Source organism: Acomys russatus, chromosome 20 (assembly GCF_903995435.1).
Source record: "Acomys russatus chromosome 20, mAcoRus1.1, whole genome shotgun sequence".
Lineage (NCBI taxonomy): Eukaryota > Metazoa > Chordata > Mammalia > Rodentia > Muridae > Acomys > Acomys russatus.
The window spans coordinates 5,457,252-5,481,072 of record NC_067156.1 but is presented as its reverse complement, the minus strand read 5'-3'; the positions used below and the strand labels follow the sequence as shown (position 1 = coordinate 5,481,072).

The window sequence follows — 23,821 nt, the reverse complement described above, 5'->3', positions numbered from 1 at the left end:
TCCTCTCTTGGGTCTCAGTCCCTAACAGAAATCACACAGCCCTGTAAAGCGCCAGATCTGGAACTGCTGTCCTGCTGAGACAGGGCGAGATCTTGTTGGCAAGTTGAGATGCTGTGCCCCAGTGTCTCCAAGACTACAGCCCCACGCCCACCTTTTTCCTGGACAGATTATTTTCGTCTCTCTAGCCTCACGCTCCCTTTCTTTCCTGTTCTATTCCACAGATCCCTCATTTCTCCTCCGTCCTTTGCTCAGCTCCAGCCCACCCAAATGCAACCAAGACCAACGCTGTCACAGAAGCAGTCATTTTGTTTGACCCAATCATCCAACGCGTAGGGTTTTCTCTAAGGGTGGGCACACAGCAGTACTGGGTTTTTTTTTTTTTTTTTTAAGGAGCCTCTTTTAGGCAGATCAGTGCTATGATTTGGGTTTGGGGAATAGAGCAGAAAGAACGCTATCCCTGGTGCTTTAAAATACCAAGGGAACACGTGTCCCCTGTGCACCAGTACGGTCCAGCTGGCTACCCATCCCCTAACGGAGGTGTGGTCTTTGAGTGAACACATCCCTAGAGAGGAAAGAGGCAGGAAGTGCCAGAATCCTCAGGGCTGCTGTCAAGATAAGATGAGCAACTCGCTGTGTTTCAGAATGCCAGTAATGATGACACGAAGCCTGCTTTACTTTTTGAGCTTTGATCTTGGACCTCTCTTTTTGATTGTTCGCAACTGTAAAAAAATTAAAATCAGTGTTCTCAAGATTATGTAATATTTGGAAACTTGAGCTCTGTCTCAAGGAGTCACCTCTTTTTATCTCCTCTCATCTTTCCTCTCCTTCTTGCTCCCCCAATGTGTGTGTGTGTGTGTCTCCTCCTTGCTCCCCTCACTGTGTGTATGTGTCTCCTCTCTTCCTCTTTACTGTGTGGGTCTCCTCCTTGCTCCCCCAGTGTGTGTGTGTGTCTCCTCTCTGCTCCCCCACTGTGTGTGTCTCCTCCCTACCCCCCTCACTCACTCTGTGTGTGTGTGGGAGGGGTGTCATCCACAGGAACACCATCCACCTCCTTTGAGGCAAGGTCTCTCACTGGCCTGGAACACACTAATTAAGCCTGACTGGCTGCCTCTCAAACCCCTCTTACCTCTTGTGTGTGCGTGCATCAGTTCCCATGTGGCTTTATTGTCACTTGTACTTTTATTTTCATGTGGTTTCTGGGGATCAAATTTAGGCCCTCACACTTGTAAGGCAAGTGTTTTGTTGACTAAACCATGCCCCCTCCCCATCCCCACCTTTCCTTTTCCATACAAAGAATGACAGCTCAGCCAAGTGCATGCACAGTTTGTAATCCCAGCACTAAGGAGGTAGAGGCAGGAGAAGAGTTCAAAGTCATCCTCAGCTGGATAGTGACTTCAAGACCAGCTTGGGATGCATGAAACTGTGTCACAATTCCCCTCCTCTATATAATGAATAGTGTTTGGTGTTAATATAATATTTAATGGCAATTAAATATACTTACCATTTATTACATCATTAGCACATTACACTTATTTTTCTTTGTTTTCACTTCTGAATGTGCAGGGAGAAAAAAGGCAGGAAAGGGGATTTTGAACCAGGAGACATGGTGCATGAGCAAAGGGCCTCATAAAAAAAAAAAAAAAAAAAAGAGCATGAAGAACGCCCACAGTACTCAACAGCAGAGGGGCCCTAGGCTCAGAGCAAAGAGAGAAAGCCGAGGGAGGTGGACAGGGAGCCCATCCTGCTGTCGGGGCCATGATGAAGATTTCAGGGATTGGAGAGCACAGAAAGAGGGGACGGGGCGTGCAACTTGCTCCTCTTCTGGTTTTTGTTTTTTGGGGGGTTTGCTATTGTTGTTTTCTCAAATTCTGTCTCATTGAGATATAACTGTAGGTTGCACAGTTGCACAGATCAGGTCCCAGAGCCTGGGGTTAGGATGGTCAGGACGGTGAGAACTAGGGCCTTGGGATCAGCAGCTATAAGCTCAAGGCTGATACTGAGGGCTGAAGGAGTGTCTGCCATGATGGTAAGAGAGGAGGGGAGGGGTGGGGGGGTGGGCAGGTGGGGGGAGGGAGGGAATCACTTCTAGAAGCTGACGTGCATCTGGGCTATTGCTGAGGGGATGGCATCTAGGTCTGGGAAGGCTGGGCTAGGTGACCTGATCTAGAGTTGCCTCTAGTTCATGACTGAAGCCGTTTGCCAAGATAGCTCTGCTTAATAAGAAATGATAGGAGAAGAGACGGCCTGGAGTAACTGGCCACTCCGGAGACTGGGCAGGAAGAGAGCGGGAGAGGCTAGACCCAGGGCTGCACCAAGGCGCTTCACAAACAAAGCAAGTGGCCCACTGGGCCAAGTGCAGTGAGAATTCTGGGGAGATGAGGCATACAGTATGTCTTTTGGGTTTCTCTTCTGGAGGCCAATAATAGTCAGGCATCTTGGGAAGGGAGTTTTGAGGAGTCAGAGGTGTATTGAAATAGGGGGCCGCTGCAGGAGGAAGCCACAGTGCAGTCCACAGAGGGACCAGCCAACTAACGCAATCTGAATGAGAAATACGGGGTCAAGCCCCAACAGGATGTTGAGGATAGGTGGATTGACTGGCTTTAGATTGATTGCATTGTTAACTTTTTAATGTATTTTTCAAAAAGTTACAGTTAGAAAAGATTAGCCCAGGCTAGATTAGCACTACAGCATCTCCACTAGAGCAGAAGGGACCCCACCCAGCAGGATTGTGTTCTAGAGGTAGGGGGAGAAGGCACAGGGTTGTGGGGGTGAGGGGGGATGGAGTTCTGCCAGTAAAGGATCCTGGCTCCCTAGTCGCTAAAGAAAGTTCTCAATTGACTTGAGTTCATCTGGAATTTGAAATCAGCCAGAATCAAAGCTGAGAATCCAGTTCTGCACTGAAAACAAAGCTCAATAAAGTAGCAACACCGAAGCTAGCCATGATGGTTCATGCCCGCTATCCTAGAAGCTGAGGCAGGAGGACAGCTGAGAGTTCAAAGGCAGCCGGGGCTCCCCAGTGAGACCCAGACCCTGACCACAACTCTATAAAGAAACACATAAGTTTGTACAGTCATTGTTGGAAAACTTTGCTGGAATAGAGAAGTCCGTACCTGCATTCTGTGCAGCACCCTGGGACTGGGGTTCCTTGGAATTTAAAGTGGCTTTTGAACACATTACTAATTGATTTTAAAGAAGATGCCTATGTACAAAAAGAGTCACTGTCTACATTTCATGCTGAGTTGGGCATACATAGCTTGACACATAGAGGGAAAAAGACAGATTTCTAGCTACCACCCCCCTTTTCTAGAAAAAGATTACTGAGATTTGCAACATTGATAGTTTTTCATTCATTCGGTTTTTGTTTTTTGTTTTTTGTTTTTTTTTTTATTGGCTTTTCAACACAGGGGTTCTCTGTGTAGCCCTGGCTATCGGAACTTGCTCTGTAAACTGGCCTCAAACTTGGAGGTCCGCTTGCTTCTGCCTCCTGAGTGCTGGGATTAAAGGCTTGTGCTGCCACCACCATCAACTGGCTTATCTATTTTCTTAATAAACTTTTTAAGACCAGCTTTGGGTTCACAGAAAACTGAATAGAATATAAGAGCATCCATGGACCGCCTATCTCTATATAAGAATAACCTCCCAAGCTGGCTTTGGGGTCCAGGTCCCAGGACTTTCTAGATGCAGAAACATGAAGTTTGAAGATTCAAAGCTAGCTTGGGCTGCACATAGAGTTTCCGGGCCAGCCTGAGCTACCAAGGGACAATCCTGTGTCCAAAAATAAGATTAAAAAGAAAAGAGAGAAAGAAACAACAAGAATAATGACCAGTCTGTCCCTGGAGCTGCACACTGGTTTCAGCTGAACACAACTATCACAATGTCCGCAGCTTCCAGGACGGCTCCCTCCTGTATATTATGTAAGTTTGGGTGACCATGTCCAGCAATAGTGTCGCACTGGTAGAGTGTCACTCTGAATAGCGGTGCTGACTTGAAAGCCCTCTAGGTTCCTCCTGTGCGCCCCTCCCCCTCCCATTCATTAATTCATTCATCATTTGCCGTAGTCCTCTTCCATGTAAACACAGCAATTTGTTTTCCCATCTCACCAGGTCTGGAAGATCCTGTGGTGCAAGCTTATTAATAGGTTTGTTTTGGTTTGAGTACACAAAAGAAAAATTTAAGTCACTGACCTGGAATTAATGACTTTAAAGCAGCAAGTCCCTTAATTTGTGTAATTGTCCTTATCTAATGCCCGCTTTGTTCTCCTCTCTGTCATCATTCCCACTCCCTTTGTACCGCTCTTTGTAGTTAACATTTCAGCAGAAACTTCTTTCTCTTTATTTGGCCATAGAGGAGGAAAAAAAAAAACCACCCTTCCCTTGGCCTGCCCCTCCCTAATGGCTGAGGGCTGAGCAGTGCCTCCCTCCCATGTCCCCTTCTAGAAAGAGGCTTTTGGCTTTTTAAGATCTCTACTCTAGCCTATGAGGCAGGAGGGAGGCAAAGTTAAAGGATTAGCTAAAGCACCGCTGTTGATGATTCTCTTCCTTAATGGCTCCTGCTTTACACACACACACACACACACACACACACACACACAGCATCGCGTTAAAGCCTAGGGGAAATGGTCATTGTATAATTGGGTGGTTGGGTGGCTGGGAAGTTCTTAGGGGAGGAAACTCAAAATGTGCAAGAATTGGCAGCTGGTCAGGAGAAGGCTCGCTCTGCTAAACTGCTTTATCCCTGACGCCAGGGCGTGGAGCCTCTCCCAGGTTCCAGTGACTTTGAAGCACAGGTGACAGACAAATGGATTCTGGGAATGGCACAGGGCCACCTCCAGCCTGGCTTTTGTCCCTTCTCATTTTACCACTTCCCTTTCTAGGAGGTATCAGTTTTCTGGTAAACAGTATCATTGGTTTGGTGTGTATTTAGAGTTTCCGTTACCCACGACAGCCATGCACACTATTGAGGAATCAATGGGTCGGCTGTCCAGGCTGCTGTTGCGCTGCGGCTCTACTAGGGTGTGGCTTCTTCCTGAGACCACCCGTCTGCATCACAGTCTCAGAGATGGAAACGATGTACGAGAGATTTTAGTTTCATGAATTTGTTGGGACCCCCGGAAGTCCCGGGGTGGGGTGATGTGGCCTCCTCCTCAAGTTGCTCCAGGCTTCCCAAGAGTGAACAACTGTAGCACAGGTGTGAAGTAATGGCTGGTTTCCAGCCGGTCACTTCTCTCACCAGCAACTGTCACATTTCCACGCTTCCCTTGGGTTTTCTCTTCTTTCTGTGTGAGGAGTGTGCTTGACACTTGGCATCCCGCCTCAGCACCGTAGGGTCTGTCTTCCAGGGCAGAAGGGAGCCCAGGGCTATGGTGACTCAGATCAGTAATTGGCACACTGCTCTCTGCCCCTTATTGAACACCCACTGTGGGGGCCAGAAGTAATAGGCGGGAGCTAACGTGCCAAGGCCCCTGCCCTCTTGGAGCTTCGACTCCAGAGAATTAGGCAAAAACAAGGGAGAACTAGACAGGGCAAGGCAGTAAGTGATCTACAAAAAATGAGGACCAGTGGGGAGGTGGTGGGCGGGGGCGTGGGGAGGGCACATGGCAGCCGAGGAGTGGCGCTGCCTCGATGGGCCATTAGATAAGGAGTCTCAGAATGGTTATCCTGAGCTCTCTTTCCTGAGGCTAGGAAGGGACACTGGCCAGAATGTTTCTAAAGCTGGTGTTGGGGTAACTCAACTCTGTGCCACTTATCAAAGGGGGTCCTTGGGCAGCTGGAGTCATCTTGTTCTCTAGATGAGAGGGGCTTGTGTTGTTGCTGTTGCTGAACTTTTGTATTTGTGGAGGCCTTTTTTGAGCACAGTTCACCTGGAGGTGGGGGTGGGGGAGGGATTAGCTATAGTGAGAACAAGTTTGGTGTTTTCATAAGAAAAATGAACTCTGTGCCTCTTATCAACATAGGTAGTTTGTATCTTGAGTTTTTCAAAAAGTGAAAAGAGTTTTTTTTAAGTTTAACACATGTACATGTTAACATATCAAAATACCCCAGCAAGTGAGGCCGTCTCTGGGTTCTGACTGTCAGTCCCTGTTCCCTTCCCTAGAGACAAGCTCTCTTAGGTTCTTGTGGGATTTTCAAAGACCATTCCCATGAGACATGGTTTCTCAAAGATAGGATTATATCAACTGCTTGGGTGTGCGCTCCCTGCTTACAAATTCTGACCAAATAGAACTGAACAGAGAAATGAGAGAACGGTGTCTCTGGTGAGTCTGGAGGTTCATGTCAGCCAAAGCCACAAACAAAGCATGCTGTGGAATAGGATGGAAGTAAGTGTGCTGTGAAGCTGAGCTAACTCCGTCTGCAGAGACAGAACGTTTGGAAATAAAACTAGACCTTGCATTTTCTCATCTCACATGCATGAGAGGAATCTTTTGGGGTCCTTTTCTCCTTTTCATGCACACTGGAAAGTGAGGGGGTCCTATCAGCACTGCCTTGTGGGGCCCTTTGCTCAAGCATGTACACACCCGGCAGAGAGATAAAAGTCCAGGCAGGAACTGCTCCCAGTGTCAGGAAGGAAGGCTGGAGCTTTGTCCCAGGTTACATCTTAATCTAGCTGTTAGGGCGAACATTTTAGAGATGGTCCCGTGTGTATCCCTCTATGGGATGCCCTTGTGGGTGATTGAGGTAATATTTGCATTATAAGTTACCATTTGACCCTATCCCCTGGATGGGGAGGCCTGGGGGCACTCAGAGGAAGGATAGCAGGCTACCAAGAAGAGACTTGATCATACAGTGGGGGAGGAGGTCCCCCTCAGTCACAGACATAGTGGAGGGGAATAGGATGAAAGCGGGAGGGAGGGAGGAATGGGAGGATACAAGGGATGGGACAACAACTGAGATGTAATATGAATAAATTAATAAAAATTTCAATGAAAAAAAAGAAAAGAAAAAAAAAAGACATTATGTAGTAACAGATGATGTCCCTCCTTCCCACCCTGTTTCCTCCTCAGCCACTGCTATAGTGTCCCCAGCCCTGCTCAGGTGGAAGTTCCACAGGGCTGTAGGTTCTAGTCTGTTCCCTGTTAAAGCTACACTGACCACAGTGAGCATGCTCAGACCTCAGAGCCCAGGGGTCCTTTGTAATAGTATCTGCAGACGCGTGATTGTGTCCCACATGTCCCGGCAGTGGTACTTACTTACTTTACCAGAGAGGAATTAGGGATAGGTTATAGAAGTTTACCTACAAATAGATTTTTTTCCCCTCACAGAACCACACACAGCTTTCCTTAAGGACAACTTTGCAAATTTTTATGTCCTTTACACATATCTAACCCTGGGAGATAGTGGGGAGGGGGCTCACTAATATTTTTATTATATTGATGCAAAAAATTGAGGCTCAAAATAGTCAAGTCTTGTGACAGTTTCAAATATTTGTCTGTAATATTTCACCCTGAAGTAGATGTGACACTAGCTCTATTAATTGTAAAAATTAATTAATTAAATAGGATTTCAGGGTCAGGTTTAGGGAATGATCCTGTCCTCTCAGATACCCAATATCCATTTGAGCCCCATGTCATGTTGCTCGCCTGTGACCCCATGGCTTCGTAGGTAAAGGCAAGCTAGACAGGGGTCTGAGGTCAGCCTCAGCTACATAATGATTTCAAGGCTAGCCTGGACTACATGAGACCTTCTGGGAGCAAACAAACAAAGCAACCAAAATATATATATATATATATATAATACAATCAACATAAAAGAGATACCTATTTTACTTGTTTGTATGGGTGTATCAGGTGCCAGCGTGTGCTTGGCATACACAGGCTCTGGCAGCCACAAAGAAAAGACGCCTGTTTACCTCGATGTTTCTGATTTTTATCTCATCTTTAATCCTCCGTCACCCCCACTTGTCAATTCGTAGTATCACAACTTCTAACACTGTGAGAAACACATCACCATGGGGAAAATGGAAAATTTTCACCAACTTTCAAAGAGTTCTTTAAGTTTGTACTGTTTAAAATAATTACAGTAATAATATAGAAATTCCAGAAGCTCGTAAAGCCATTTATGAGTTTTTGACTTAGCTAAATTACTTAGTGTGTATAAACTTCTTCTGAAAATTGTTTAATATTAACTCATGATACTAGAGAGACAATCATTGGTTAAGAGCACTAACTGTTCTTCCAGAAGACCCAAGTTCAGTTCCCAGCAGCCACACAAGGACTCGTAACCTCTGTAACGCTTGTCCCAGGGGATCCGACACTCTATCTGGTCTCCATTGGCATAGTGCACAGACATCTTTGGAGACAAAAAGTAAAAAATAATTTTTTTTAATTTATAAAACGACATAGTGTTTGTTCATATATAACAGTCATTAACTAGCTTAGATGGCACACAGCCCTTAATCGCATGTCTACCACACAGGAAGTGCTCAGCAAATGCCAACGTGGATGATGCAATTTGTGAACTCTGAGCAGATTTGCTCTTAAGAAGACTCTGGACTTAGGCCCTGCCTTGAAAACAGTGATGGATAAGTCTAGAAAGAGATTCATCAAGCTCTTGTTAGACTTGAGAAAGTGGGTAAAAGTGTCTAATCCTTTGTAGCTGGAGAAAAAAAAAAAAAAAACCTGACTGTATTAGTCTCCCTGGACTTCTATACAAAGTACCACACCAAGTGGCTTCTACAACCAGAATTTCTTGTCTCACAGGTCTGGAGGCTGGCAACCGGAAAGTGAGGTGTTGGTAGGGTAGCTCTTTTAGAGGGTAGTGAAGATGAATGGCTCTCTCCTTTCTCTTCTCTTCTTTTCTCTCCTCTTCTCTCCTCTTCTCTTCCTCTTCCTCATCTTCTTCTTCCTCCTCCTCCCCTCCTCCTCCTTCCCTCCTCCTCCTCCTCCTTCTTCTTCTGTCTCAGTCTTCCAAGTAGCTGTGGCTCCAGGCACACACCACAGTACCCAACTATACTAGTGGTCCTCACAGATGCACCCTTCTGCTCTATGCCTTAATTATAGCATTCTTTGCACATCTACGTCCAAATCTTCATCTTTGATAACCTTTGTTCTCTTTCTCAACTTTGTGAGCAAAGGCCTGACAAGAATCAACTTAAGAGAGAAAGGTTGTATTTATCTTGGCTCATAGTTTTAAGGGACACAGCCAGTCATAGCAGAGAAGATACAATGAATGGATGCACGTTGCTGGCAACACAGAGGCAGAGACCTCTGGGTGGGGCCAGGAAAGGCAACAATTCACAAGCCCTGTCCTTATGACTACATGTTTGGCCCCATGGGGTCCAAGGGGTTCTCACAACCTTCTAAAATAATTCCACCAACTAGGTCCCAAGTGTTTAAAGACTTGAGCCCATGGGGCGCATGTCATATTCAAACTGTCGCATAAGGTACTGAGTTAGAGTCTTTTAAAATATGTCTGTAAGCCAGCTGCAGTGGTGCATGCCTGTGGTCCCGGCATTTGGGGAGACAGAGGCAGGCAGATTGCTGTAAGTTTGAGGCCGGCCTGGTCTGCAAAGGGAGTCCAGGACAGCTAGGGTTACACAGAGAAAGCTTGTCTCAAAAATAAAAATGTACATATGTACATATGCGTGTGTGTGTATGGGTGAAGGTGTGGGTGTGAGGGTGCCACAGTGCACACGTGATGGCCAGAGTCTCCTGTTTCTGTCAGGCTACTACTCCAGGCTAGCTGGCCTGTGAGCCTCCAGGGTAGTCTTTGGTTTCTGCCTCCAGTCTCAGCACAGGAGTGCTGGGATTACGGATGTGTACCACCACAGCCTGGTTTTTTTCTTAATGTGGGCTCCCCTAGTGGAACCTGGGTCCTTGGACTTGCGTGGCTAGTGCTTTTTCACCCTGAGCCATCTCTCCAGCCCTACCCTACTCTTACATGGTCCCATCTTAACTCCTGATGCTTCCGGTGACTCTGTTTCCCATATGGTTCCAATCTGGGGTTAGGACTTAAATGAGTGAATGTGTAAGATATGTGATTTACATGTCAGTAGTGATTTAGACATCAGTATTGATTTAGACATCAGTATTCTATCCTCATCCCAGAAAGAAGTACAAGAGAAAGGGACTTGGTTGAACCTGAGCCCTGCTTCTTTATGATTATTTTTCCACTAGAATTCCGTTTTTTCAATCACTCTTATTAAGTTATACACTACTTAATGCACCAAATGTATAGTTCAGTGAATAAAAAAATATGCTCCAGTTAAGGCATATATTATTTTTACCCTTTTAGAAGCTTCCTCCTGTATTCCTCCTGCCTGTTCCCTCTCCCACCCAAGGACTAGCCCAGCACCTATTACCTGTGTCCTGCCATAGAGTAATCGAAGCTCTGCCTTTCCCAGAGTTTCATATATACAAAATTGTACCCCAATATGTTTATTGTTTTGGCTGATTTTTTTTATGGTTTGTATGTGCTGTGTGTGTGTGTGTTTGTGTGTGCAGATGTGGTACGTGTAGGATATGTGTATGTGTGTACGTGTGTACGAGTCTGTGTTGTTTGTGTGTATATGTGTGTGTATGAGTCTGTGTGTGTGTGCGTGTAAGTGTGTGTGTACACTGCACAGGTGCATATGCTTTTCTGGGTACAAGTGCACATGTGTGCACGTGCATGTGGAAGCCAGAGGGCAACAGTTGTCCCATAGATGCTGTCTACCTTGTTTTTTAACTGGCCGAGCACTCACCCAGTCAGCTAGGCTGGCTGACCAGGGGCCTCAAGGATTCAGTCCTCTCTTCCTTCCTAGCTCTGGAATTACAAGCAAGTACTACTATGTATTTAATTGGTTTGTTTCTATCTATCTATTACCTATCCATTCATTCTAATATTCATTGATTAGTTTGTTTTAACATGGGTTCTCAGAGATCAACCTCCAGCCCATGTGCTTTGTAGGTGAATACTTTACTGACTCAGCTATGTCCCCAAACCTGCCTTTAAGGTAAACTGTGTGTCAGCTCACAGGAGTCTGGTGGAAACTTCTGATTAACATAAGCCAGCCCTTAGAATTCTGTAGAGCACAGTGTCGGTAGATCTTCCTTTAAAATAATCACTTCTTCACTGTGCCCCTGGCTCTGAATTCAATGCCCCATAACCCAGGTCTGCCCATGAGGAAAGTATTCTTTTCCCGTCATAAAATGGGGAAACTTTTGTTTGCTTGCTGGCTCGGTTTGTGAGACTGAGACTGCACCCTAGACTGGCCTCTATTTGTGATCCTCCTGCCTTAGCTCTCAACTGTATGGATTATAAACATGTACCTCATAGTTGGCTAACAGTTACATTTATGACATTTAGCTGTGAAAACTTTGATCACTTCTACCTGGAAAATGAACTTAATGGAGAGAAGTTCAGTTCTTTGCTGACATTGGTCTCCAGGGATTTTAGAGTACACCTGTGGTAGTATTTTTAGTGTGGTGTCACAAAACCTTGCAGTGATTGAACGAGATAGCACATGGTAAGGGTTGAACATGGCTTAGTTCCTCCAGATAGTATCACACTAGCTGCCATAACTGCCACCAGTGGGCTCACAGTATGTCCCTGCGTGAGTCCCTGGTGATGCTCTCTGCCAGAGCACTTTAGCTGTTAGAATTCTGACATTCCTTCCAGTATCAGAGAGAGATGGCATTGTCCTAATGTCATTCCTCACTGGCTATTAAAATAGCACTTTTCTCTTAAAAAGAAGGTTCCAGATGCTGGGCACATGGTACAGTAGGAAGAGTGTTTGCCTACCATTCACAATGCCTGACCATAGGAATTGGTATAATGGCGCATGCCTGTAATTCCCAGCATTCAAGAGGTGGAGACAGGAGAGCCAAGAGTTCAAGACCTGGTTGTCTAAGTTTAGGATGAAAGCGTCACTGTGTCAGAGAACAAACAAGCAAGCAAAAATCCAGAAGGTTTCCCAGTGAGCCCCTGTGGCCAGCATACCGCTAAGCTTTCTTGTTCTAACTGGTGCAACAACAGTCAAGAAGCCCTCACATTTGGCTCCTCAGATCTCCAGGCTTTGGAGGTTAAGATGGAAGTTGCCAGCCCAATGCTGAGATAGTCCATGCCATGCCAATTAAAACAGGGCTGCTCCTACCCAGCTCAGCATCTCCAGGGCTTGCAGAGCGTACTAGAAGAACAAACTGGCCTTTTCAGTGTTTGGAACATATTAAATAATTTAGAACGAATGTGTGCAATTGTCTGGCACTGTCATTTTAGTAGTTACTTTTAGGGTGATTTTTTTTTTTAATTCTCATTTGTTATAGTTTTCCCATCCTTCTTCCTTCAGATCACTTTAGAAATACATGTGAATTAAGGTCAATTAGCATGTATGTCGACATCCACCTCAAACTAAATCTCTAAATTATCTTCGTATCACTCTTGAAGAGGTAGTAATTTCACCTTAAGTGGCAATTAAAAAGTAAGAATTAAACTTAATAACCTCCGTGGGGGTATCTGAGGTCTTCTGCTTCAGAGAAAATCCTCTCAGTCATCAATAAAGTGGGCTGGTAGCATCACCCTTCCAAGCCGGTTTACAAGGTTACATAGCTTCTCTGCACCATGGAGCAGTGGCAAAAAGGAAACACTGGACATAAGATGCTCTGGAACCCAGCGCCCTACTTGCCAGGTACTCGGCAGCTGAACCTCCTTGAACCTCAGTTTCCCCTGCGCTCCCCGCCCCCTTTTTTTTTTTTAAAGATCTCAGCCATCTCTTTTCCAGACTCACCCTCACCAGGTATTCATTATCCAAATGTTAAAATGCAAATTCTGTGTCAGAGCTACTAACTCAAGTATGGCTCTGTGTTAGGAGCTGAACATCAATTTAGTTAAGTGTATTGTCAGACTTGACGTTGAGGACATACTCATGCTAATTAGAACAGGTAAAGTGAATAGTCTCCTGCTCGAGCTGTCTCATTAAAACCGAGCAGAATTGATTCTGATGCTTTCTTACAGATTTTTAAATTAAGAGTAACAAATGGCAGCACTTGGCTATGAATACATAGGCTTTTACTGAGGGCAGCTGCAGTCCCTTCCCACAATTACTTTTTACATTTTTGAGTATGCTAATGTCTTGCCTTCTCCTATCTCTTTCTTTATTATCATCCAACCAAATTATATTGGAACAACTGAATATGGCTTCACAAAGTGACACAGACATCAGTGCTTAATTTGCTTAACAGTTTAATAGCTGTACATCAGGTAGATGGAACAGGATAGCAGGTATATGATTAAAATTATAGAATGTTTCTGGTGATAGGATTTGAGTCTTGGTTTATATAAATGGTAGAGTGAATAGTTACTATTAACTCAATTAGATGGCCAGTTAGCCGAAGACAATCACAAGGCCATTGCACTTTCAAATATAAAGATCCAGGATATTTAAAAATTTGTCTCAATAAAATCATTTTCCGCAAAAGCAGCAGAGTGGTATGTAAGGAAGTGGCCACTATTTTACCATCCCCGGAGCCCTAGCTTTGTGTGCTTGTGTATTTAATGCACAGAAAGCAGGCAGGTTTTCTACTTCATGCCAGTAATCCCAGCTGGTGGGAGCCGGAGCTTACAGGTGTGAGAGCTTGAGGCTAGCCTGGGCTTAGATGGCAAGCATCTGATTTTAAGAAGAGACGTATACCAAGGAAGTATGTTCTGTGTTTCTGAGTTCGTTTCTAGTTCAGTGTGAATTCTTTACCCAGGGGTCAGTTGAGGTTATCATGGCTAAGAGTTTTCTGGATACAGGCTAAAAGCAATACTTGGGAGATTTGGGCATTCTAGGAGAGAGAGAGAGAGAGAGAGAGAGAGAGAGAGAGAGAGAGAGAGAGAGAGAGAGAGAGAGAGAGAATGAGAATATAATATGCACACAGGAGCCCCGAAGTGCTGTGGAGGGAGAAAGAAGGTATCAGATCCCCTGGAGCTGAAGGTACAAGTGGTTGTGAAACTTGGGTCCTTTGAAAGGACAGTGACAGTCTTAACTGCCAAACTACCTGTGCTGGTTAGTTTTATGTCATCCTGACACAAGTTACAGTCATCCGAGAGGAGGGACCCTCAATTGAGAAAATGGCTCCATAAGATCTGGCTGTACGTAGGCTTGTAGGGCGTTGTCTTAACTAAGGGGGGAAGGTGTGCTCAGTCCACTGTGGGTGATAGCATCCCAGGGCTGGTGGTCTGGGTTCTATAGGAAAACAGGCTGAGCAAGCCATGAGGAGCAAGCCAGTAAGCAGCACCCCTCCATGGCATCTGCGTCAGCTCCTGCCTCCAGGTTCCTGCCCTGCTTGCGCTCCTGCCTTGGCTTTCTTCAGTGCAGTGTAATTCTGGATATGTAAGCCAAATAAATCCTTTCCTCCCTGAATTGCCTTTGGTCATGGTGTTTCACATAGCAATAGTAACCCTAAGACACCACCGCTCCTGCCCTAAGTATAATTGTTCATTGGTATAGAAGTTCTATTTAAACAGATTTGAGAATGATGTGAAAGAAAAAAAAAAAGTTACTTCACTAGATATATATTTATTTAAGTTTTTGAGACAGGATTTTACTGTATCATGCTGGGTGACCCGAAACTTGTCACCATGTAGCTCCAGATGGACTGGAACTTTTGTCACTCCTCCGGTCTCTGCTTCCCAATTTCTGGGATAAGAGGCACGTTTCCCCACATCTGGCTCTCCTTGTTCTTAGTGACTCATATCAGAAGCCCACTGGTACACACTCTGCATGAGCTGTCAAGGGCTTACCTTCCTAGGTGTTTGGGTCATAAGTGCATTCTACAGAGAATAGAAAATGCTGGGATCATTACACAGTTTAAAGAATAAGGAAATAACAGCCAGCCTATCTCAAAGAAGATGATGAGCATCAGAGAACCTCCTTGTGGAGATGACTTCAAATCTGGCAAACATGCCACTGGGCAAAATGTCCTCATTTCTGTTACAGACAGAATTCTGCCTTTAAAAGGGCAAGCTTGGATACAGGCAGAGTTGACGGCCAAACTCTGCCAGGACAGGGTAAGCAGGTTCCTGCCTCCCAAATACGTCTGTCAGATAGATATATTGGGCCATAAGGCTGAAGATGATGCTCCAATGTTATAGAGAGTTTTGGGTGACTGTTCAGGCAGTTAACAGTCTCTGTTGTTTTCTCATTTTGGAAGCTGCTAACCTGCACTTCCTGTCTACTCAGGCAATTAAATTTATTCCTTCTCAAGTCTCTGCTGGGGTTGAAGACCAGATAGTTTAGTTTTACAATTAAGCTTAATGGTTTAGGGGTTAAGATGTTTTTAGGTCAAGATAATGTTTTAAGTTGACAATGGTGAGATATGACACATATTGATTTACATTCAGAATTTTAGACTCATCAAGATAGGAAAGATGTTTTCTTCAAGGCTGAAAAATACAAATATTCAAAACACTATGAATGTAATATTTATATAATTCCTGATTGTTTTGTGGTTCTTCTTGCTGTAGGAAGTTTATTGTATATATGTATAATAATATAAATGTATATGTAAAATTTTTAATTATTATAAAAATCAAGAATAAGGAAATAAGGATGGATGATGAGCAACATATGTGCAATTGAAATTTTGTACCCCCAAAAGTAGACATTAATTTTAAAAATGGTTATTTTCAAAATTTTGAAAACCACTATTTAAAAAGTGACGAGGTTTGTGTTGAGTTATGTTCTAGGTACTAAACAAATATTTTCCATGACTTGCAACTTTTGTGAGGTTTTAAAAATTAATAATAATCATGAAAGAGATAGATGATGGTTACTGTTGCCAAGATAGGGAAACAGAGACAAAAAGCTTGTGCTCTTCAGAGTGGGAGAGGGACAACAAAACGCAGCCCAGGTACAAGGGCAGTTCCTTTCCACTGCCCATGCAGCTCAAGTGTTGGCAACACTGTTTCAAATATAAAGTTTTGAAACATGGCTGTCAGTTCACAGCGCTATAGCTCAAAATAGTTCACTTCATCTTAAAATGCTGTTACTTCTGTCACAGATTAACTGTCCACCTCCATTCCTTGTAGCCTGTCTCACGGTCTGGGTGCTTAAGTATCAGGAGGCTACGTTGGGACGCTCTGCTTCTTTAAGCGTTGGTTTCTTCAACCCCAGGGTTAATCTTGTGGTTCCCTTTTCTGCCTCTTTGGCCATATTGAAGTGGCTCTGGCTCCGTGTGCTTCTTATTGACAAGATAAAACAGTCTCTGTGAAGGGAGGTGAATGATGGGGTGCTATGATGCAGCACCCTTTTAAGCCCCTTCTGAAATTCCACGTTAGGTTGTTGCATTCCACAAAACCTTACGTTGTGCCTGCTAAACCTGGCTTTGTTGTAAAGAGCGTCCAGCAAGTGAAGGACACAGCTTCCATCCTGGACAAACCTCCAGCCTGGTTGGTTTCCAAGCATGATTTTGAATAGTGTAGACACCCTCTCCCCCTCCTCCTCCTCCTCCTCTCCCTCCCTCTCTCTCCTGCAGGGTGTAGTGTCATCCCTATAAAGTGGCTTGGCAGCCTCCTTGTCATTTCTTAAACAAACACAACCCTGAGTTTCCTAATGTACTGCTCTGTCATCACATCACCCCGGGTAATCCTTGGCTTGGGGCAGGCTGCCCAGTGCCTTGTGTCACCATTGCTTTGTCTTGGGTGGTATTAATATCCTGACTTCATTTCCACAGAACTCTTAATGCTCATTACTGTTGACATTCTCACTTATTGACCTGTACACTGTGTGACACGGGACACCAGGAGTCCACGAAGCCAATCTTTTTTTTTTTAAATGGGTGAGATGGGAATAGAACAAACCAGAAGACATTTGAGAGCCACAAAACACTGGGGTTATTTATTGGAAAAAGATCAGACCACTGAATTGGAGAGACTCTGGACTGGCTCTGTCACTGTCAGTTTTTTTCATTCTCTTCTCTGCCCAGAAAAAGACACCAGCATTTGATGGAGTTCTGTGCAGAGCTGTACTCACCCCGTGCTTTCACCATGGTTGTACCTGTCGCTTCTAACTGCCTCTTTCTTCTATTCTGTCTGTGAACATTTATCCGGGAGTCTCTGCACTGGCAAACTTCCCACTGGGGCTAAAACTATATCCGCTCCACCCTGTGGCCTTGAGAGGTGTCATTCAGACCTGTTAGCATATAACAGGAGCAGTTGTAGGGCCTGGAGGCATCAAGCCTCTCTAGGCTGCTCATCACAAAAGCCCGTGAACAGTGGGACAAAGTAGGGCCCTGCTCTGGAATAAACAGGACCTGCCCACAAGCAAAGGGGCCGTAGATAGTGAGATTATTGGTACACTCAGTTGTCAGGGATGCAGCTTAGCTGCGGAGCCCATGCCTAGCCCTGACTGTGGTCCCATACCACATACATTGGGCATAGTGATGCCCACCTGTAAACTCAGCATTTTGGAGATGGAGGCAGGAGAATCGCAAGTTTCGGTCACAGGGCTGCAGAGATGGCTCAGCCACTAACATGTTTACTATGTAACCTTGAAGACCTGAGTTCAGATCCTGTCACCTATACAAAAGCATCCCCAGGGCTGGAGGGCAGAGATAAGAGGAGCTGGGAGCTTGCTGGCCATCCAGTCACTGAGGAACCCTTCTCAATAAGAAAGTGAAGAACAACAGAGGAAGACACCTGATGGGGACATCTTCCTTCTGTATGTGCACGCGTGGGTGTACACACACACACACACACACACACACACACACACACACACACACACACACACACCATGTACATATACACCAAGAAGTTCAAGTCATCCTTAGCTACATAGCAAGTTCAAAGCCAGCCTGGGACATGTGGAATCTTGTCTCAAGAAAACACAAGCAAAACTTAAAACTGGTGGAGCCCAACACACACTGTTCTTCCTATCTCTTCTTGTCCGTCCTTTTCCTCTTCCTCGGTTTCCGCTCCTGTCTTCTTCCCACTCTCCACCTCTTCTCACTTTCGGCCTCTTTTATTTTGCTTCCCATTTCTCCTTGCTCTCGCTTCCTGGGCTGCTCTGGCCTTTCCCATGTGCCCAGCCATGCTTCTGTTTATCCCCACACACATCAGATTTAACCACCACACCGTCCCACCATCTTGATATCTTTTACTGGCTGTGACTAAGTAGCCGTGTCATAAAACGAGGCTGGAGCTTTAACAAGCAACTAAGAAAAGGCTTCGCATTGTTGTCTTGAGTGTCGGGGCTCCCTAGTGTGTACACGTAGAATTACAGTCCAGGCCCCAGTGGGCTGGCTACCACTTTCACCTGACAAAGACAGCATGTCTGAGAAGGGAGGATATGTGCCTCCATCCCAGAACCCTCAAGACCAATGCTGGCCTCCAGCCCCCAGTCTACAGACTGCTGCCTTGCTGTTCCTTTTCTGTAAAAGACAATAGGTGGTCTTCCCCCTGAGGTGCCCCCATCCCCCACCCCTCAGCCCCCCCCCCCGCCCCTTAACAATATGAAGGTCAAATAGCTGTTCATAATCTTTGGGGCTCTTAGATCTCATCAACAACTACTCTGATAGGTCAGCGTATGAATGGAAGGCATGATATTTCCATTTTCAAAGGTTTTTTTTTTTTTTTTTTTTTGTCCCATTCAGATTGATCTTTTAAAAGATTGTTCAGGGTTGGTAGCGCATGCCTAGAGCCCCAGTGCTGGTAGGTAAACGCAAGCGGAGTCAAGGGTTCAAGCCCACACTCAGTTACATGGTAAGCCTGGGCTCCTGAGACCCTGTCCAAAAAAAAAAAGTTGGTTCATTTTTTAATCCCTTTGGTGTTTATTTTAAGCAATGTCTCCTAGAACACAGATGTCTCTTGTTCCGTGTGAAACTTGTAAAGAATAGTTCATAAAGTGCTGAGGGCCAAGGATGACTTCACTGTGTCCCTTTTTCTAACCTCGTCTTGCATTCAGCACCGTCTCCCAAGCCAGAAGTCCCAGAAACCACTGTCCTCTCCAAATCCGAACCCCTCTATTGGCACCAGGGCCAGCAGTTGTTACGGGCCTCACAGTCACACTTGGCTGCTGACAGACCTGTTCCCTCCGCATCCTAAGAAAGAGGAGCCCATTCCTTCACCTCCATATTTATTTGCTCAGTGCTCAGGTCCCATTTGGGGACAAGCCACGGAGAATTAGAATGATCCAGGCAAGCAGGAGAAACTAAGCCCATGTATGTCTGCTGAGGGCAGGGACCCCAGGAAGCAGCACCCAACACCCCCCATGAGAATAATCGTGGCAAAGCACAAGCATTCAGGCCCAGCCCCCTGACATTGAGTCTAGTGGGCAGACATTAATGCATCCCTGAGATGTCCACGTGCCCTGTTTTTTTTATCACCTGCTGGATCATTTGGAAAGTGAAACGCTGACTCCACTTACAAAGGATGCTTGCTTTGTTTTCTAAAACACACTTCATATTACTAAAGCAGATTTTTTTTTTTTTTTTTTTTTTTTTTTTTTTTTTTTTTTGTTGAAGAATTTTGGACAAGCTCCTTTAAGACGGCCCTGGCTGGGGCTAGGGAAATAGCTCCCTCAGTAAGGTACTTGCCACATATACACAAGGAGCCCAGGGTCTGTGTAAATGCTGGGCGTCACAATATGTATCTCTAACCTTAGCACTAGGGAGTCACAGGCCGGAGGATTTCTGGGACTCAGTGACCAGATTAGCCAAAGGGTCAGAGGGAGACCCCGGCTCAGACTCTCAGCTGGAGAGCACTTGATGAAGACAGCTGCTGTCCCTCTAGCTTCAACACATGAATGCGCACATGTGCGCATATGCATACACCGTACACATAGGCACACATAGGCGCTGCGTTTTAGTGATCTGAGACCGGTTTTCACTGTGTCTCCCAGCTTGTTCTCCCAACTCAGAATCCTCCTGCCTCAGCTTCCCCGCTGCTGGGATTTCACCCACACATGTGTACATGCACATACACCGTACACATAGGCACACATAGGCGCTGCGTTTTAGTGATCTGAGACCGGTTTTCACCGTGTCTCCCAGCTTGTTCTCCCAACTCAGAATCCTCCTGCCTCAGCTTCCCCGCTGCTGGGATTTCACCCACACATGTGTACATGCACATACACCGTACACATAGGCACACATAGGCGCTGTGTTTTAGTGATCTGAGACCGGTTTTTCTCTCCCAGCTTGTTCTCCCAACTCAGAATCCTCCTGCCTCAGCTTCCCCACGGCTGGGATTTCACCCGCACTCTGAGATTTTAGAGCAATACGTGATAAACAAATAACACTCCAACACAAGGCTCCTCAGAAAAGACTTTCCAGGGTAGGCACTTTGCACGCCGCACACCACAGTTTGTTAGCTGCCCCACCTGCAAGTGCAAGCAAATACGAAGGCCTGGTGGCTGAAATTTAACCTTGCCCGTCAGCTGAAGAAGTTAGCCCGGTTGTTGAGAACCCTTTCTGAGTTGGCTTCTCTTCCTGCTTGTGCTATTTTGGGAGTGCCTTTCCTTTGATTGCCAATTCTTCATTCTTGCAAAGGAATTTAGAACTCTCAGTCTGACCTCCTAAAACGAACGCTTTCTTAAGATGTTTGCGTCTCAAAGGTTTGAATTTTTTTTTTAAGATCATAGAGTACTGAAAATTCAGAACTAGAAAGAGCATCCGAGACCATCTGTTCTAACCACTTGCATGTGTTATAAGGGGGAAACTAAAGTAAGAGGCAGAGTAGTTGTCCACGGCCACAGGATGCACTGTGACAAGCCTGAAGCATAGCTTCTTCACTGTGTCCTTGGACACGGTTCTGAGGTTAGGGATCTGTTGCCAACATTTGCACCTTTAGCGGCACCAACTAGGCTTCCTGTTCCAAAGTAGCCAGGCACTGGGGAAATGGCTCAGCTGGCTGAGTGCTTGTCTCCCAGGCGTGAAGACCTGAAATCAGTCCCCAGGACACACATAAGGAGACATGCTGCCACATGCTTGTCATCCCAGAGGAGCCTGAGGGTTCGCTGGTCTGCCAGTCTGACCTAATTGGTGATCTTCAGGTCCATGAGAGACCCTGTCTCAAAGGAGGTGGGTGGCATTCCTGAGGATGACACTCAAAGTTGCCTTCTGACCTACACACACATACACACACCTGCAGCCTCATGCACCTACAGACACACACACACACACACGTACATATACATGCACCTTCACACACATGCATACTCATGTAGCGTCACACACACACACACATGTGTATGCTCATGCACCTACACACACGTATACTAATGTCCCTTCACACACACATGCATACTCATGTAACTTCACACACACACAAACACACACACACATACTCACACCTGCAGCCTCATGCACCTACACACACACACACACACACATGCATGCATACTCATGTCCCTTCACACACACACACATGTATACTCATGTCCTTTCACACACACACACACACACATGCATACTCATGTCCTTTCACACACATACACACACATGCATACTCATGTACCTTCACACACACACACACACCTGCATGCTCATGTCCTTTCACACACACACACACACACACATGCATACTCATGTCCTTTACACACACACACACACATGCATGCTCATGTACCTTCACACACACACACACATGCATACTCATGTCCCTACACACACACACACACACACACACCTGCATGTTCATGCTCCTGCACACACACACACACACACACAAACACACATACACACACACACAAAACAAAACACAGTCACCAAAAAAGTAATTGGGTCAAAGTTTAGAAGATTCTTGTGATGTGGAAATGCTAAATATAGTTGTGTGTATTTTTAAAATGATATGCCCTAGATGTATGGAACCAAACAAAGTGCATTCTTCTCTGTACCAAAGTCTCATTTGCCTTCAAAGGGACTCAGGTGACAGCACCTAGAAGTGTCCTCATAGTGCATGTCCAGCTGTGGGCCACGGGCCACACGCATCCCAGCATGGCTATGAATGTGGCCAGACATATTTGGTGCTGACAGTGCTATGTCTCAATGACTAAGGGTTGGACACACCTGATTTAAAGCATGGCAATTTTAATATTCATGAGTATCTCTTGTCACCAAGATTTTATGAGCATGTAGCCATTGTTCAAGGAGTCGACAGCCACAGTGCCTTAGCCTGGTGCCAAATACGGTCGCCAACGAGCATTTTCTAAATGAATGAGCCAGTAGCCTTTAATGAACACATAAATTTGTGTGCCCAAATTTTTATTCTTTTAGTACAGGTAGGGCAAGCAACTGAGCGTTTAAAAATCTAGCAGGGGTGGTGGGTTCTTAAAGACTCACTTAGGGTTTGAGGAAATACATTTAGCTTTTGATAGTCTACTGGGCAAGATGTGGTGTATGTGTGTGTGTGTGTGTGTCCGTGTGTGTCCGTGTGTGTCCGTCTGTCTGTCTAAGGCAGAAGGCAATTTAGGTTATCACCCCCAGGAATGCCACCCACCTCCTTTGAGACATTGTGCATTCCAGAGAACACATATTTGTGGGTCATTCCTCAGGTATTAATTTGTGTGTCACTTCTCAGGTGTTATCTGCCTTGCTTTTTGAGACTGGACCTCTCACAGGCTTGACATTCACCAGGTATGCTCATGTGGCTTGACCTGTGAGCCTGGGGGGGGGGGCGTCCACCTTCCTGTTTCTCCCCAGTGCTGGCATGACAAGCACCCACTCTGAGCCCAGATGGTACATGGGTTCTAGGGAATAGCTCATGGCCCCCATGCTTTCAGGGCAAGCACTTTGTCAACTGAGTCATCTGCCCCATCCCTGAACGGGAGACTTTTATAGGTCCATCTGAGCAGTCAGTGAGTAGTCACATCCGTGTCTATTAAAGGTAGATGTGTCCCACAGAGCCAGGAATTGGGGTATATAGAGTACCACTTTCCTGTGATGGGGGCACAGAATCCATGGAGGAAAGGGGGTGGCCACTGCCTGGACCAGCTGGCTCCTGCCTCCTTTGTGACCAGTAACGATCCTTGTACTTGCTTTAGCCCTCCCAAGACAGACTGAAAAAATGTGGATGGTACAAGTGACAAAGCCACGCCTTCTGGGAAAGTCAGAACACATGGATAACAGGAGTGCGGCAACCTTATCTCACTACACAAAGGGCGGCATGTAAAATATCACAATAAATTCATTACTAGGCAATTATAGGCTAAGCTTCTTGACCTCGGAGTCAAACTTCCTTCTCTGTGAAATGGCGATAATGCTTAACATATCACAGAGGTTTCTGGTTTCAGCCTAGAAGATCCTCTGTGTTACTTAGAGTCTGTGCCCTAGCTAAACCCTTGGTGCCACTCAAATCTTTCTTCTGAGACTTGCAGAGCCCTAACCCCCGGGGATCATGGGAGATTTTGTCTGACCCTCAGCCTCAATCATTCTGCCCTTCCGGGTCTTAGAGCCTGGAAGGCAAGTGTCTGGGGAAAAGGAGCAGACAGCCAGATCGGCCTCACGGATGTGGGCACTGTGGGTCCCTGTGTTTGCTGGAGAGGAGCTTACCATGACCCGAGGCCTGTTTGATTTTCTGTTCCGCACATTTCCTCTCTGGCAAGAAAAGAAAGGGGAGGAAGCAATTCCCCAAAGTTAGTCCCATTGCTGAGTTTCATCTTCTGGTTCCTTCTGCATTGTTAATTAAAATCTCTGTTGAAGAAGTAAGCCGCTGATGGCCTTCCCGGCTGATGTCATGGAGCAGTCACACCTTGGTTTTTTTTTTTTTCCCCCGTCTTTTAAAAATAGGATTAAAAACATTTTCAAAAGTGATAACTGTCCGTTTCTTGTAGTGTTAATTTTTTTAAGAGGCCAACAGATAGCTCACTCATTATAATGAGTGCCATCCAAGCATTAGGCCTGCGTTCAATCCCTGGAACCCTTGTCTAA

At 45.5% G+C, this 23,821-nt stretch overlaps 1 protein-coding gene across 3 annotated transcripts in view; it reads left to right on the top strand.

Moving 5' to 3' along the window:
- Kctd1 (potassium channel tetramerization domain containing 1) overlaps positions 1 to 23,821 on the top strand; it is a 196,480-nt gene that overhangs the window by 121,613 nt on the left and 51,046 nt on the right. The window lies entirely within an intron of this gene.